At 38.5% G+C, this 17,218-nt stretch overlaps 1 protein-coding gene across 4 annotated transcripts in view; it reads left to right on the top strand.

The window, feature by feature from the left end:
• LOC124292641 (two pore potassium channel protein sup-9-like) overlaps positions 1-17,218 on the top strand; it is a 1,036,556-nt gene that overhangs the window by 130,511 nt on the left and 888,827 nt on the right. For 3 of the 4 annotated variants that reach the window (XM_046729984.1, XM_046729983.1, XM_046729985.1), the window contains one exon: positions 10,140-10,201. The exons of the other annotated variant lie outside the window; for it this stretch is intronic. The gene's annotated coding sequence lies outside the window, so the exon portion shown is untranslated. The remainder of the gene's footprint in view (positions 1-10,139; positions 10,202-17,218) is intronic. 4 annotated transcript variants of the gene reach the window in all.

Raw genomic sequence — 17,218 nt, 5'->3', positions numbered from 1 at the left:
GATTTGTCCGTATTGTTGGAGATACAGACATACACTGGGCGTCTCGAATCCAAGCACAGACCCTCACTCGCACCACACTCACACAAACACCCGCCGCAGGTGCGTGACGCCAAACTGGAGTGTCAAAACGTCAAAAAACGTGCACACATATCACTGTCGTTTCCAACAGTTGATCTGAACCCAAAACTCCGAGAACGATATCGAAAATCATCTGATACCATCGAAAGCCAATAACAACTGGTTAATCACAAGAAAAAACTGCTGCTAAATAAGTAACAAAGGGCTGAGTTATTTCTAATTTATTTCCAACTTTTAAACTATTTCGTTATTGTAAAAGACGATTCTATATTCTGACCCGTGCTAATTCCCTCAATCTATAAAATTTGAATTCTGATTATGTGATACTTGATCAATTGTAATGATATTCCGCGGTGTATTTTACTCTGTGTGTGATTGTGGGATGAATGTATGAGCGTGTAATTTTAAATGTAATGAATGGATTATCGAATTGTACATATATCTATATGATCAATGGAGGTAGAAAATTTAAATTCAATAGAATAGCTGATTAAAAGATTTCCATTGTTATATATATTCGATTTATTCAATTCAATCTCGGATGTAACTCTCGTAATCATCATCGTTCTTGTTTTTTGTATGCCTGTCCATTTTATTATGGTTACCGGCTCGAATTCTTAATCTTCTCCTGGTATACATAACATCTCTCTCTATATCTCGTTAAAATATATTTAAAAAAAAAACAAATACTTACAAATCAAAAAATGTGAATCGTAGCCTGACAGATTGTGGAATATCACTGGGATAGTACGAGAGTTTTGATGATTTAGATTACAGTCTTGATGCGTAGCACTACGGTACTTTCCTGTTGCAGGACAGTGATCGCTATGTTTCACGTCTTCGAGCGTGAATGGTTTTTCACAAATATGACATACTGTTGTAGAATGAGATTCGTCGATTTCATTAAAATTGAGTGGTTCCATAGGTACAACAGTTTTGAAATATAAATATAGACGAATATGCCAATTTCTCTCACTCATCCACAAACCATTGGATGCAAGTCTCTTCACGATTAATTTTGAATGTTGAAATTGAATTGTTGAATGCGTAATACGGATAGTAAGCTATACTATACGGAATATGTTTTTTGCAAACTGTTCTTTTTTTCCCGATACTTTCAAGAGTAGGTTGCAGTCATCATTCAAGGTCCGCCTAGATGCAGAACGGAACGGTTTCTTTGTGTTTAAAATTTATGAATTTTAGAATCTTGTTCTCTTCTTTTGGTAAAATAACTTTCGTTTCGTTCAAACTCATGCAATCAGCTCTGTGCTCTGACAAGCATCTTTCAGATCAAAACTGTTTCAGACAACTATAGGACAACCATATACAAGCACGGTGGCCAGTAATTTGAGATTTTGTTAGCCGTGAAAAATGATTTACTACATTCTTTTCATGCTTTTCTATATCGTCATTATCATCATCATCATCATCATCATCATCATCATCATCGTCATTATCGTCAACGATTTTAGTTTCTAACACTGTAAGATGAATTACAAGCTTATCAGACCTGTTTCGGCTCAAAGAAACGGGTACAAGTTCATTATGCTTTTGTTTTTCGGTACGATCTATACCGTAAACATTAATTGAAAGTTCATTAGGTTTTTCAAATTTTGGAATTTCGTCTGAAGACATTGGAAAATTCACACCATCATACCGTACCGCTGAGCTAAATGAGCATAGGTGTGTTTCGTCCAACCCTCTGCCGTTCGGCGATAATCGACCCAAGAAGTAGAGTCAGTTTCTGTGCAATCCCGATCATCCAGGAAAAACCGTGACTATCTGAACCGCCTTTTGTATTTTCGACGCGGCTCTGGGTAACAGGTGCAAATGATCAACTTCTCGCATTTGTGTTTTGAACTCGTCGTTGTTGTACCTAGGTCTCTCACGAACACACGGGCTTACGTTTCGAGGAACGAATCTCGGGGTAGGACTCATACGCCCGTAGCGGTTAGGGTATTAGACCACCGTTGGTAGGCTGTTCACCTCCGCGGTTGCCGTGCTTTTAGTCCAGGGAAGATAGGAAATAAATCGGAAATTTTTGGAGACAGCAGATATCGAGATGCGGTTTTCTGCATTGTGTTCAGGAAGGTCCCAGGAAAAAAGTCTATATCGTCTGGTGGGGCCATTTTTCGAAAAATGCATTCTGGGCCCATAAATGCATTTTGCAATTTCATAATTACTTGCAATATTATGAGAACGACTGGAAATTCGGAAAAATCGCGCGGAAATCGTTACTAGGGGGTTTTTGGGGATGCTGAATTCGATTCTGGCGGTGGAATTACCCGGGGGCGTTCGGTGGTGGTTCTGCGGGGGCGCCCGGGGGCGATTGGGGGGGAAAATTGCAGCGTCCATGAAAACAAACAAAAATTGTTACTCGGGGGGTTTTGAGGATGCTGAATTGAATTCTGGCGTTAGAATTATCCGGGGGTATAAATTATAAACATTTTGATTTAATCTTGAATCATATTACATATATTATAAACAAATTGCTTCCTGTTGCTCTATGGGAAAAGGTAATGGAGAAAGTGAAAAATCACAAATTATCAACATAACACTTTATTCAAATGATAAATCGTAGGAGTTTCTATTAATATTGAATTATCCGTCGCAAAGTTCAATTTTTAACATAAATACTAAACTTCTGCTTCTTGAAACTCTTCTTCTTCCCCTTCTTCATACTCTTCCTCATCACTATCCTCGGGCTGGTTCGAAATGTCTCTTTGATTGAAAGAATTGCCATCGCAATGCTTGCATGCAAGTGAGCACTCCAATCCACTTCTTCGGCAACCACACTTTGTGCCACAGTAAGTTTCACAGGCACAAGAAATACTGCTCAAAATTTCCTCGGGACCGGCTTCTTGGGTCATGGTGACAGGACTGAGCTCTCCATTCACCAATTCCCACCCCCATTCCAACGGATCCAAGGTCTCGTCTTGACCTTGTGGAGTGTACCAAGCCTAATCTTGAAAGTAGACACGCTTGATATGCTCGACCAACGCATTCACAGTCGGGATTATGCGTGCAGGATCGACTCTTTTTGAATTGCTGGCTTCAGCATACATTTTTGCTCGATAGCTTTGGACGAGCTCAATCGCAGGTTTATCGCTCGTGCGAAACTCTTTGGGTGCCCTGTAAAGACCTAAAGCCAACCGAAGCCCATTATCTATTAAATTATCGATAGGTACACAGTTTTGCTTAAATATTTCTGCTAATCCCTGTAAATCGTTGGATTTCTCAAAAATATCGCAGAATTTTACTTTCCCCCGATAGAAAAATGCTGACGTTGTGTCACATCTCGTGAAAGCCTGTAGAAGTAATATGTGAGACCTGATGCATGCACTTCTGGATGCTAAGCTTTCGAAAGAATACACAACATCAGGTGCTTTGGAGTAAGGGGGCTTCAGCAAGAAGACTTCCAGATTCGGTGGAGTGCGAGCAGCAAGAATTGTTAGGACGTCAGTATCTTCTGAAACAATGACCACTTTATTGTTTGGGCTTCCAGAAGCAGTTTCAATGGCCTTGAGCACAATATCAACATCCGCATCAGCAACACTCTGCTAAGACATTATATTAGCCGCTTTCAATTCCTCCTGGAGAAATTTAATGAGCTGTGACTTATTTTTGCAATTCTCTAAAAATTTGTCTTGAGTTATACTTGCGCTCACCGTCATGACCTTCCAAGAATCTGGAGCCATGCGTACGGTGGCGGAATTTTTGTGCATACATCGCCGATTTCTTTCCGTCGATTTAGTGGTGATTTGGTTGTATCCATCGAAAACAACAAAAACTCTGTTCCCAAATGCTCTCTTCAAATATTGAACATACCTGTTGCATATTTTTAACATGTTCTCACCCTTTTTCCATCTAACTTTATGTAGAAGCATGCCACCATCAATAATATACTGTGTGTCGTCACTTCTGACACTTACTGATCTTTCTTCAAAAAGTTGATACAATTTTGATTTTTCATTCTTCCTCATTCCGTTCTTGTCAAACACAGCCGGTGGGTAAGCTGTCAATTCAAATGTTGAATAAAATTCCATACTTTCCGGCTTATTGAGTGTGAGAATTCTATGAAATAATATGAAGGGATCTACGTTAGAAAACTTGTGTTGACCAACTTCAACGGTACACTTCTGAGCCCCGATGCAAGTAATTTTTTTGGTCAAAGAGAGTTTCAATTCCTTGAACTTGCTCCCTACAATTTCCTGCATAGTCTCAAGTCCTTTTTCAAAAGCTCTATAACAGGTTACTTTGGCATTATCCCCACTTATTCCATTGGCAATATTGGTTATATTGTCCACATCTGGAAAAGGGCAGAACTGTGTAAACAATTCGTCCAGTTTCTGTAAATCTTTCTGGTCTCGGATGAGCATAGAATCGCGGGAGTCCTTATGCTGAAAGTTTTTATCCATCGTGATTTTCGTAAATTTTTCCAAGGCCATCAAGAAGTCACTCGTGGCGGCACTCCCCATGAGCCACTGATGAACAACACTAGGCGTCACTCCTCTCTAAAACAACCCTCCCTTCAATTTACTTCTTTTCATTAGTGTCTGTTCGATAGTCTGGTCTGTAAAAATTCCGAAAAAGAAATTTTTGGTTCGTCGACACGTCCAGTACCCCTGTTTAGTCAATATTTTATACTCATCCGGATCCATGCATTTTGGCAAATCCTTACAATCTTGGATATAAATTTGGCCCGATTTGGCATAATTGAAGTGGCCCGTTGAGTGGAAAAAGGGAATCATTTTTTCCAAGGTACTGACATGCAAATCCCAGTCTCCACTTTTTTCGGCGAATATAAAATCTTTAACAAGCAATATCATCCGACAATAGGTTATCTACAATTTACAAGTACTATTATTATTTTAAATTTTTTCAAAAATATCCTCAATTGCATTGACTGAGTCATTGAATTCGTCAGATTTCACTAAATCTTCCATGCTTCCTGGCATTTCATAAAATTCACTTCCCAGGTCTTCAAGTGCCGATTTGAAATGATCATTGACCTTGGCAACATCAAATATTTTTTGACAATTGCAGTTAACGTGAGAGTATGACACCGTATTGCCCGAGAGTATTGCTTACCAACTAATATTTTCTTGACAATAGTATCTCCATAGGTTGAACAGAGAGCTTCATGGAGTCCTGTATTTCTCATAACTACACCTATGCAACCCAAGAACGATAAGAGAGTATGAAACCCGCCAAGTCTGATAAAGATGAGAATATTATTTGAAATAAGCTTCGCTGCCACAATATCGCGGGCTTTCCAGTATAACTGTTGATCGAAGATTAGAATACGAGTTTTCATTTCATGTTTTTCAGCTTGAGCGACACTTTCCATAATTGTCGTAAATAAGGTGTCATAATCATTAGGTTTGGCATTGATAAACGGAAAAAATTGGATTAATGAAACTTCATAATCTTCTTCGGCAGTTAACCTCTATAAAACCGTTCCACCCCAAGGGCATCTCTGGGTCCAAATATTTTTGTAAAATCCAGAATGCTGCGATTTTTGTGGCCTCTGTAAATTTCAAAATTACATCAAGATTTTCAGGTTGTATCTTAATGTTTGCCAATCCATCAGCTGGTTTTAATGTATACGGAAGTATTTTTATATTATCAAGCATTTCCATTTCTTTGGTGGAAATATTTTTCGGTCTTGGTATGGGGTTTCGAGGTAGTACACTTGATGAAGGTGTAATTATGGCAATTTCATCAGCAACGTGAAAATGGCCTGCAAGTATAGTTTTAATGTTACTGTCACAATTGTCCCAAACGAGTTGGATGAATGTCCCTGGCTTTAAAGACATTTCCATATGCTTGGCCGCGGACATTTCGTACGTTTTGGTCTCTTTGTATAATGCAGTCAAAACACATGAATGGAACATCTCGATTATGTTTTTCGTACCAAATTCTCGGTGAAGGGCTACAGCTAGTGATAACATGAGTGGAGACAAATAATATCTTGGGCAGATCGCAGACATGACAACATGAGCCACCGATGCAATAATTTGCTCATAATTCTTCCTTTTTTCTTGCTTCCTGTGAGTATTTAAAATTAGAGATGTTATGTCCGTGAGTAGAGTTCACTCCTGAGCAGTAGGAGTAAACTGGTTGGCTTCGCTTTTACCTTCCAGGTCAACCAGAAATCAGAATGATGGTTGAATAAACTGGAGTATGTTTGATAAATCGATTATATGTTTATTGCGTAGAAGTTGAGATACCGGTAGGAATGAATTGTGCTGTGCGAAAGATATATAAGAAGTACAGATGTGGAGTTGTCGAGAGTTAGAATAGGAGTGTAGCTCGAGACTTGAAACGTACGGATACAGAAAAGGTGTGAAGATGCTAAAGGTAGGGAATAGAATTTGATGAGTGAGCGCGATAGTGAATAGCGTGAGACTACGTAGAGATAAGAGGACAGGACAGAAACCATGAGATTAATGTAAGAACTGTGGGAGAGTTAGCGAGTAGGAAAAATAGAGAGAAGTGGTATGCTGGACGTAACAGAGAATTCAGAAACAATATGAGTTTTGGCGGTACTTTTTCATACAAATTGTCTAGCATCGTGTCGCCTTGTGGATACCGAGTAAAATCGCACTCTTCTTGACGAACTTCCTTGATAATGGCTGCAGCAGCTTTTTTTAAATCCTCTATATCGGGATCTTCATCTGGGTTTTTTCTTTGCCAGCTTTCATTCAAAGCATCGTACAATCCTTTCGAGGAAACACAAATAAGTGTAGAAGATTTTTGCTTTCCAATTACTGCCAGGTTCTGATCCCCATAATAGGTCTTCAACCGATGCAAAATTGTGCGTTCAGAGGGCTTATAAATGTCATCTGGTAGCTGTTGTACTAATTCTTTTAAAGTAAATTGAGTTTGTTCGTGGTCATCGATATACTTTATAATCAAATCAAACGCCTGGTCTATGTTGGCTGTGAGGTCTACTGTATGATGAGGATAGTTTACAGGGATACAAATTTCATTGTAACAGTTTTTGTGGTACACAGCACCTATAGTCTCGAAATTTGGTACATTTTCAATTCGCTGGAGAGTCTCTTGTTTTTTAACCTCATCGTATTGACAACCAGGGTAGACCAGAGCTTCAACAATCGGCTCCTTCACATTACGACTCTTCACTTCTCTCCATTTGTGCCTACGGCTTCTTTTCGTAGGAGTCGCATTGGTGCAAGTAAAACATTTTTTTGTCCACTGAAACCCATCATCATTGCTCTCTTCCTCTACACTTATATTTTTAGAAGACCCCTCTCCTACATCTTTTTCCGAGATTTTTTGTTTTTGGGCGGCATTTTTATAAATTGGATGAGTGTACTTTTTATAACAGGTTTTATGTACATTTATTACCGTTATATCTGAGATAATATCATGGAAATCATCGTCCATACGGTCTTGGGATGTGTTGATTAACGTCCGGATTCCAGTCGCTTTTAGTTCTATCAGGGGGCTGCCAAGGCTGAAGAAGACAGGCCAACTCTCTACATTGCGGCAAATGTAGCAAAATCTTTCTTCTCCCAAGTCTTCCATCTAAAAAACACAAATCCGTCAATATTCCAGGGAATCAAAACTTGTTATGAATAATGTGTATGGTCAACAACGCCAAAAAGGGGATTTCCAAGTTACTTTCCATGACTTTGAACTTTTTCATAATGTTCGTTCCGAGAAAACCTTGAATACAGACAATAATACTCTCCCTTCTATATGGCCACGTACTAATCATATGCTGAAAGTGCTTCGAATAAAATATCCCATAAAAGATACATACCTCTTTACTATCACGGCTTCTGCTATTTCCAGAAACATCCATCGTGAGGTCAAGCCAATATTCGATTACGTTCAAAAATGAATCCTCGAACACCTGAACTATCAACGATTAAATATTAAATCAACTGAGTGACAAAAATATTATCGAAATTCTAAACTATCACCAAACGATGACTTACAAAAGTGCGGGACAGAGTTCAAACACCAAAAAAAAAGGTCCAAAACCCAAAAAACTTGATTACTTCAGCACTGTACTTACGTATTTCAAAAAAACAACGTGGTCTCAAACGACTGATGTAATACCGATTGCGCGCGGTAACTAGTCCTATACAGTGATACCCCAGACTTACGCGATAGGTAGGATCGAGCGCTATCCGTGTAAGTCGAATTCGCGTAAGTCGGAGTACAATTTTGCATATAAAGACATGCAAAGTATGTTTAATGGGGACCGGAGACTAAATAAAACAATAATATAGGAAAAAAACGTGTGTAACTAATTGTAGATAATACGACAATTTACATTATTATAAACTGTATAAACACAATCCGAATTCAATAAATTGTAAGCTCCTGGTTGTGTGAATCCAGCAATTCTTGAACGTCATCACTATCCACTTCAAAATTTATTTGTCTACGAAGTTCGACAACGTCTTTTATCACATTACCAATTTCATCAGGCCCTGGCACTGATTCCGCCTGAGTCTCAGTTGAGAAAAAAAATGGACAGAGTTTTTTCCAGACGCTATTTAAAGTTTTTTGTGAAATTTCAGTTCAAATTTGACCTTGACTGCGCGGCGTTCACACAAAAAACGAATAGATGGGAAAATTAAAAAATCGTGTAACTCCGAATTCGCGTATGTCAAGGTAGCGTAAGTCGGGGTATTACTGTATTTTTTCTCTCCAGTCGATACAGAAAATTTATGTTCACGCCGGTACCCGCGGTAACGATACTGTACTCTCTTGATAGTTTTGGCGCCTTTTTCGAATCCAGTTTTCAGGTAGGAAAGATTTCCGAACCAATTTTTTTTATAATATGTGTAATATGATACAATATTGAATTAAAATTTTTATAATTTATACCCCTGAATAGTTCTGATGCCAGAATTGAATTCAGCATCCCCAAAAACCCCCGAGTAACGATTTTCATTTGTTTTCATGGACGCTGCAATTTTCCCCCCAATCACCCCCCGGGTGCCCCCGCAGAGCCACCCCTGAACGCCCCTGGATAATTCTAACGCCAGAATTGCATTCAGCACCCCCAAAAACCCCCGAGTAACGATTTCCGAGCGATTTTTCCGAGATTCCAGTCGTTCTCATAATATTGCAAAATGCATTTATTGGCCCAGAATGTATTTTTCGAAAAATAGCCCCACCAGACGATATAGACTTTTTTTCTGGGACCTTCCTGAACACAATGCAGAAAACCGCATGTCGATATCTGCTGTCTCCAAAAACTTCTTTATTCCGGCTGATTTTGATCTAAATGCCCTGGATTGTTTCGGGAAAAATGTGTAGCCGCATAACACCTGACGATAAGAGGGGCTATCGCAGGTCTCACTTGCAAAGTGGAACTCGTTCGATATCTGCTCTAGTCGGCGCTAGAGCCGCAAGTGTCCGCTTGCTTCTACGCCACTCGAGTGCCCCAGCTCGGCACGCACACTCGCTTCCGCGCAAGCGCAGCACAGGCTCGCAATCCGTTACCTCCAGATGCTAGTACAACGCAGCACTGCTTTGCTGGCAAAGACGCCCAATCGCGTTACCTCACGCCTGGCTCGCTTGTGATGTACATGTACGGTCTTTCAACCATCTCTTCCTCAGAAAGATGCCGAGACCGCACCACCAACTCGTAGACTCGCTTCTCGTAGGCTCGCTCCTACAGACTCTTGGTCACCTTGGTATTTCTAAGCCACTTGTCTGCATTACGGAGCTCACGGGTCTCTGACGATGAGAGCCGTGCAAGACATCTCGTCCTACTCTCTCGTCCCCGTTTCTCCACTACCTTACGCATGCGATTTGTCTGCTGAAACTCTTGCGACATGAAGGGGATTCATTAGGTGTTTTCGGTTGGCGACACAGTCTGTTAAGCCATTATTTTGATATTTTATCTCATACATTTTTTATGAATCGAAAAAGAATAAAATTTTCGATGAAAATAGTTCTTCAACCTTCAAAATGTCATCAAATGCTTGTTTCTTATTGAAATTAAAAAATTTGGCTCCAAAGACTATAAAGAAACCATTATTGTACAAACACTTTTTTGAATTTTCCAGATCCATCAACTTATACTGACGTGATCATGCAGCCCGTGAAGCGCAACTAGTCCAAGAGACAGGTACTTTTTTCTGCAATCTTCTACATTATCGATTTTTTTCTTGGAAAATATTCGGGGGTGTTCCCTAACTGTAAATTCAAATTAGCGGGATGGGGGCGGTTGCGCCTCAGCCGCCATTTTTGGAAACACGTTTCATCAAATATCTCGTGTACTATGCATCGTACGACAAAACCAGTAGCGATCGTTTTCGGAGATGATAAGATCCCCTGAAACTTTTGTTGAGAACTTCTTTCTGTATAGTGCATAGGTTTTTATTCATACCGCACCAAACTGTTTTGTTTTATAAATAATTTTATGGAACAAAAATTTATATAAAGATAAGTGGAAATTTTATGCTCTGCAAATTTCCTCATCGCCATTTTTACTGTTTCATCAACCGTTTGAAACAAAACTATGTATATAGCAATAACCATTTTGGAAAAAGTTTGCCGCGCTATATATAAAAATCTATATTAAATCAAATGTAGAGGTCAAATTAACTATCGAAATCTATGTGTACGTATATACCTGTTTATTTAAGGAAAGTAATAATACAAAAGGACTGACATAACCAGAATTTTGCATGGTAATAATTCTATTTCTCATGTTCGATGTAAGCGTAACGATAAACGAATGTCAAGAGTGGTTTTCAATATTCAAAGTTAGTATAAACACTAACATAATTACTGGCTTCTATAAATGGCTAGAATTAAAAAAAATAAAATAAAAAACAACGGAAGGTATTCATGAACTACATGAAAACACAATAATCAGTATAACATACGATACGTCATAATTATATTATTATTCACGTAAACGCCGTAAGGATACACCATTCGGGTAATTGTACAGCTTATTTTAGCGTCAAATGGGTTGAGATCGACTTTTCGATTTTATGCACACTAGATCAAAATTACCATTTTACGCAATCGAATTTACGTACAAAAAGAATTTTTTCTCACCTTTGAACGAGCAATAAGTAATCTGTAATCAATGTTTTGTGTTATTTTTCACAATACAGTCCATAAAATACAACCATACACACATCAATTTTTACCAGCACTGGAGGTATGTATCTCCTTAATCCTAGAAGGAGCATGTAGGGTCCACATGGACTCCATTCGCATTTTAACCCTATTGTTCGCTATTTGACAGCTAGTAGTTCGACCGAACCGCGTGGAAGGTGTGGGTCGCTGAAGTCAAAGATGAGTTTTTTGTTTTTGAGTTTATTTTACATCTTATTTATTTTATTTACATATGTACAAGTTAGAATAATGGTTGCCACGTGATAATAGGAGAGGTTTTTGTCCTTTTGAATTGTGGTGGAGGCTGCAGCGAGGATGTCGGGCGTCGAGGGGGGTCAGTCTCAGTCCTAGGTGGCGGCGTGTACCGGCTCTCTGGAGAGCTTGGTGGTGTCGGGGGACGGCGGTTCTCAGTCGTCTTTACTGGAGACTCCCACTCACTGTCGGTTGTCTGGGTGGCAGTCGACACGAATGAGCGCTGCGGCTCGGGAAACGGGAAAACTGGAGCCGGGATGCGTCTGTAGTAGCTAGGTGATGTTAGTCTAGCTCTTCCGTACATCCTACAAGGAAAGTAGGACAGCTGGAGGTCTGGTGAGCGGCCGTGACGGGATATCGATAGAGTGCAGTACCCAAGGAGCTGGAGGGTTTGAAGCTGCTCTGTTTGTATGTGGACTGGCCGCAGCCAGATAAACAGGATCCGCCATGCAATCAGTCTGCTGTCCGGTCTGTCTTCGAACGTGTCGTCGTAGCGTCAGTCAAATGTCGTCGTGGCGTAACGTCGGCGTAGCGTTGAAGCGTACGTAAGGCGTGGCGTTGTAGCGTCAGCGTTAGTAGTGTTGGTCAAGACGAGGTGAACCCGAAGTGTCCTGCCGATCGGTCTGATCGGTCGTCTCTTATTGCAGCCTCGGTTGGTGTTTGTCAGCGGGAGACCACGTTGGTTGATTACGCAACGCGCTCGGCTGCCTGGGTGGCGTGAGCGGCGCGCGTGACGTCACACTTTCTTCTGGGTCGCGTGATTGGAAAGTGTGAAAGGCTGGTTGCCTCGCGTGGGTTGGAAGGCGCGCGACCAACGAGTTGCGTTCACAATGTTGTTGTGAACACCTATAATTCACGCTAAAACGCTCGACATCTCACATTGTTTGTGCAGCTTGTTATTTATTAAACTACTTTCTTGGTAACAACTTCCGAGTTTTTTCGTTCCAACTGGTGCCTGAAATATTTTTAAATCTAAAAAAATATATAATTTATCTATTTATCAATTGAAAAATAGTATCTGTAAACAAATGGTCGAAAGCCGTATTTTTCCACGGAAAAAAGCATTTTCTGCTAATTAACTGTTAAAATCCGAATGCCAGTACTTCCACAAACTTAATACTCACCAAAAAATTTTACTTCTTGATGTTTTTGTTTGTCCACCATAGTAGATCCTCCGATTTGAATTTTCGCATTTCAAGTTCAGATTCGCAAAAACCAAGTAACATAAAGTTCTATAAAAATTGAATAACTCTTTGAATTTACGTCTGCCGTACTAGATCCACCATTTTGAATATTCAGATTCGAGTTCAGATTCGGAATCAGCGCCCCAAAAGCCCGTGCATACCAAATATCAAATGAATCGCATGTAAAGAAAAATCTAATAGGTCACTTGGGATGAATTTCACTCGAAACATTTTTAAAACTTCTCGTAGTGTCCCTCGGTCGTGGCAATGAGCCACTCGGCACTATTCTTCATGCCGTATGAAGATCTTTTTTCGGATATTTTTGGCACTTTCTTCAACTTTGCCGATGTTTTACAATATTTAAACAATCAATTTTGGTTGGGAAAACTGAAAAAACTTTTTCTGCGATCCTTAAATAATACCTTTTTTTTTATAGATTATTAGAATTCATTTTTGAATAAAATATCACGTTTGGGATAAATTTTACCCTGTGTGACCATTATGTGATCCTACTTAGACGTGACCCAGCGTTAAGTACACTGCTGAAATCGTAGGCGGTGTTATTGGGTCTGGACTCCCTCCATAATTCAATTAAGAGTCGTTGTTCTGCTTTCGACTTTAGTTAGCATCTTATTGTTAGACTTTCCGTCAAATGTTGGGAATACCTATTTTCGCAATGTTGATTAATTTCTCAACCTTATCGTGAAATTATGTGTAGACGTTTTCGGTGTCGAAGATCAACAAAGTCAAAAATAAATTTGACGGTTCTGTCGTGAGAGGGCCGCTGCTTAGAAAACTGAAATATATTAATTGAATACAGTGACATATAAGTTATGACTAAATATTCTTCAGCAAGAAAAAAAATTTAAAAAAAAATCGTAAAAGAAGACTTACGTTTAATTACTTGATAAACCTCACAATGGGGTGAAGTTTTCTGAACGCAAGGTAACAACTGAACCGCAGCATTGATAGAATTTAAAATGAGTTTCCATAGTCGAGGTAATATCCATTAACAACGATTAGGATCCAAAGTGGCTGCCCGGTCGTCATTTAAATAACGACACGGTATTGTTAATTTTCACGTCATAATTCAACGTAATCGATCATTATTCAAATTTTAAATGCTTACCACCAATGTAGGATTTCTTACTTCCGGGCGAAGAAGGTAAATTGGTAGTATTTTGTATTGGGAAAACTATAAATGATATTGGATTGATACCTTTAGGTTATAGGAAGGCAGGTGATTTTTTTATTCTCATCATTTTAGTTACATTTTCTATTGTTGATGAAAATATTATAAATAAATAGTTAAATTATAAAAGTTCACGTATCTCCAAGAGAAATCTATAATGAATCGTAACATGCTTTTTAGACGAAAAAAAGAAATGCATACTAAAATTATGTCATAAAAAATTATTTAGAACTGCATACAGATTCCAGTGCCGATGTTTTTGAGGTCGCGGAATCTGAATTGGAGAGCAGACTTGAGGATTAATAATATTATTGCAGATCCAACATAGTGGATAAGAATTCAAAGAGTGACTTGCATGATTTGTATGACACCCGATTTCACTAGAGAGGATCTTTGTGGCTATTAGGAATTCGGTAATATGAACTTTGGAAAAGTATGCTTCAAGTCTTGTAATATTTGTTTTACTTAAAAAATATTGCATTTTTTTGATAACTTACATGAAGGAATAAGATTTCTGTAGACTTCGTTGAAAACTTAGTAGAAATGAATGAGCAATAAAGGCACGTTAGTGATATAATTATTTCATAACAATGTAGGAAATGTATGATCAATCATCCGCATCATGCAAAGTAAACTGATAAAGTCGAATGAAGATTTGTCGTATTTCACTCATTTATAATATTTTTTTGTACCATTGAAGTTCAATCCCAGTAGAATTTTTTTCATATTGGATGTGTACATTAGCCATACCATTATGGTTTTCACTACATGGTGCATTACATCACTTGATGCATGACGTATGCTTTCACTGCGTTTCATAATTTTCTAACTTACCGTCTCCGGAAGTTTTTTTAACTGACACGAAACTAAAATTCACTTTTGGAAGGGTCTTCGAGCGATAAATTCCTGCCTTCAAAGGGTTGAGCACTGGAACTTAATTTTTGTATCATGATATTGGTTAGCACAGCCGCTTATCGAATATCTGTTTATGACGCCATATTTCACAGTATGGGCAGCAAGTTTTTCTTCTAATTAAAACTCGTAATTTATTACCACATTTTTCATCACCTGTCAGTAATGTAATTACAACTCTTGTGATTATGTGGAATCAAGGAGGAGCTGATATTTTCACTGAAGATTGATACCATCATGAGCGATATAGAACCTAAGGACGACCTCAGTAATCACTGTGTCGTTCCTTCTACCCTAGCGAGAGGATAATTTATGATGCGTGAAAGTTGTCAAAACTTTTACCAGCTCGGATGTAATAATTTAATTCCATAAAATCCCGATAATTTTGGCAACTGGGAGAGAAATGAGTACGCAGTAACGCCATTGAAAATGCGATCAGATCACAGACTCTTTGGGGGCACAGAGCTTTCATTCACAAGTTTTCCTTGGGATGTTCCTGTTGTTTACAAAGGACCCATGAATTTGTCGCAGCACTGGGTGTTTGATTACCACCATATTGCCACGTGTATTTGAATGATAAATCCATGCCGAAACTCTGTCAGCTATAAGGTAGGCGTTGAAAACCAACATCCAAACTCCGTTTAATTTCAACACCTTCGGTATTGTTCTTGTATGATATATGTATTGTAATATACAATTTAGTTTATTCTTGACAAGGTTTCATCATGGCCGCCAAAAAGATGATTTTTAACTGTAAAATAAAGGGAGCGTGAGTAATCGAGAAAAAGATAAATATCGAAAGACGAGTGAATCCAGCCAAGTTAGATTTATCCGCGTTATGCACGGGTCAATGTAATTGTTGAATTTGACTCTAGATGTATAACCTCTCGTTATAACAGCCACATTTATTTCGACTCAACCGATTTTCAGTCTTACTTTTTCAACCCAAATGCGTCATATTTTAGGGCAAAAACTACAGTCTGCATTTATCCACCTCCTTGAATGTCAATTCAAACAGATGCGTCAGTGGTTTGAAATACAGCTGAAGTACGATTACGTGGTTTCCAATTCATAGTTGAAATTCCTTTTTTCTATTCTATTGTTCGCATAGTCGAGTCAGCATGAAGTATGTAATCAGATGCGAATAAAAAGTTTACGTAATTATAGCCATAACTCTAATTCAAGTCGTTATCAATCGACTTATGCATCTGAAAGTCATTGGTAATTACAGTTTTGCCAAGAATTTCGCGTGTCTAATCTTTTTCCTATTATTTTGTTTTCCATAAACTTCTTGTGAAACAAACTTAGGTGTGCCAAACATACCTATGCTCTTTCTAGAAATATAGGATCATAGGTCAAGAGTCAGAGCAAAGTTCATAATGCAACCTCCTACAGAATTGATTTCTTTGTTAAAAAATGTGAGGGGTGTTCCCTGAATGTAATTTCAAATTTGCGGAAAGAAGGGGGGAGCGGGTAGTTGATTTTCAGCCGCCATATTGGAAAACAAGTTTTAACAAAAATCTCCTGGCCGTGAATCGTACGACAAATGCGGTATATACCTTTTTTGTAGATAATTAAATTCTCTGCAACCTTCATTCAAAACTTTTTTCTCCATAGTGCATAGGTTTTTATTTGTAGCGCACTAAAGTTCTTCATTTTCATGAAAAATTTTGTGGAAAAAAATGTAAACAAAACTTGTTGAAAATTTTATGTTTTACAAATTTCATCATTGCCATTTTTACTGTTTCATCAACTGTTGGCTATATCTTTGACAATAACCATTTTGAGAAAAGTTTGCCGCACTATATATCAAAATGTATGCATTATACAGAAAAAAGTTCTGTATAAAAGTTGCACAGAATTTTATTACTTACAAAAAAGGTATGCACCGCATTTTCCGTATCATGCATGGTTTTCCAAGATGGCAGCTGAAGCTCAACCCCCCTCCCCTCCTCTTACATTACCGATTTGAATTTACATTCTGGAGACACCCTTCAGCATTGTTTTACCAGAAAATCAATTCTGTAGGAGATTGCAGAAAAAAAAAAATCCCTGACTCTTGGCCTATCACCTTTGTAAATGTTTGGACAGTTTGTTTACTGCCATTTGAATGAATATACGCGACGTTCTCCAAGTGGAAACGTGAAAGATGAATTCATTATATTCAGTAATTGCACATGTTCCGTTTGACGCAAACGATTTCGTTTTATTTGTTAGTTTACAACACTCTTTTTTTAGAACAGGCGTATAATTCGGTATCGAAAGCGTACGGTTTAAATGTGTAGTAAATAGATTACTTGACCGTTGGCCCATTCCGAAAGGCTATCAAAATCGTAAATTACTTTATTTCACATTTATTGAGTATCTATGAAATCATTTGATTTCTCCCATAGTAATGGATGTTGACGATATTGTAGAATAATAGTCAATTCGTTCAGGCAGCCGAAGATTTTATTATGGGGGGTTCCTTAGA

This window comes from Neodiprion lecontei, chromosome 1 (genome assembly GCF_021901455.1).
Source record: "Neodiprion lecontei isolate iyNeoLeco1 chromosome 1, iyNeoLeco1.1, whole genome shotgun sequence".
Taxonomy (NCBI): Eukaryota; Metazoa; Arthropoda; class Insecta; order Hymenoptera; family Diprionidae; genus Neodiprion; species Neodiprion lecontei.
Note: the sequence above shows the minus strand (reverse complement) of the source record. Positions and strands in the feature narration are given on the sequence as shown.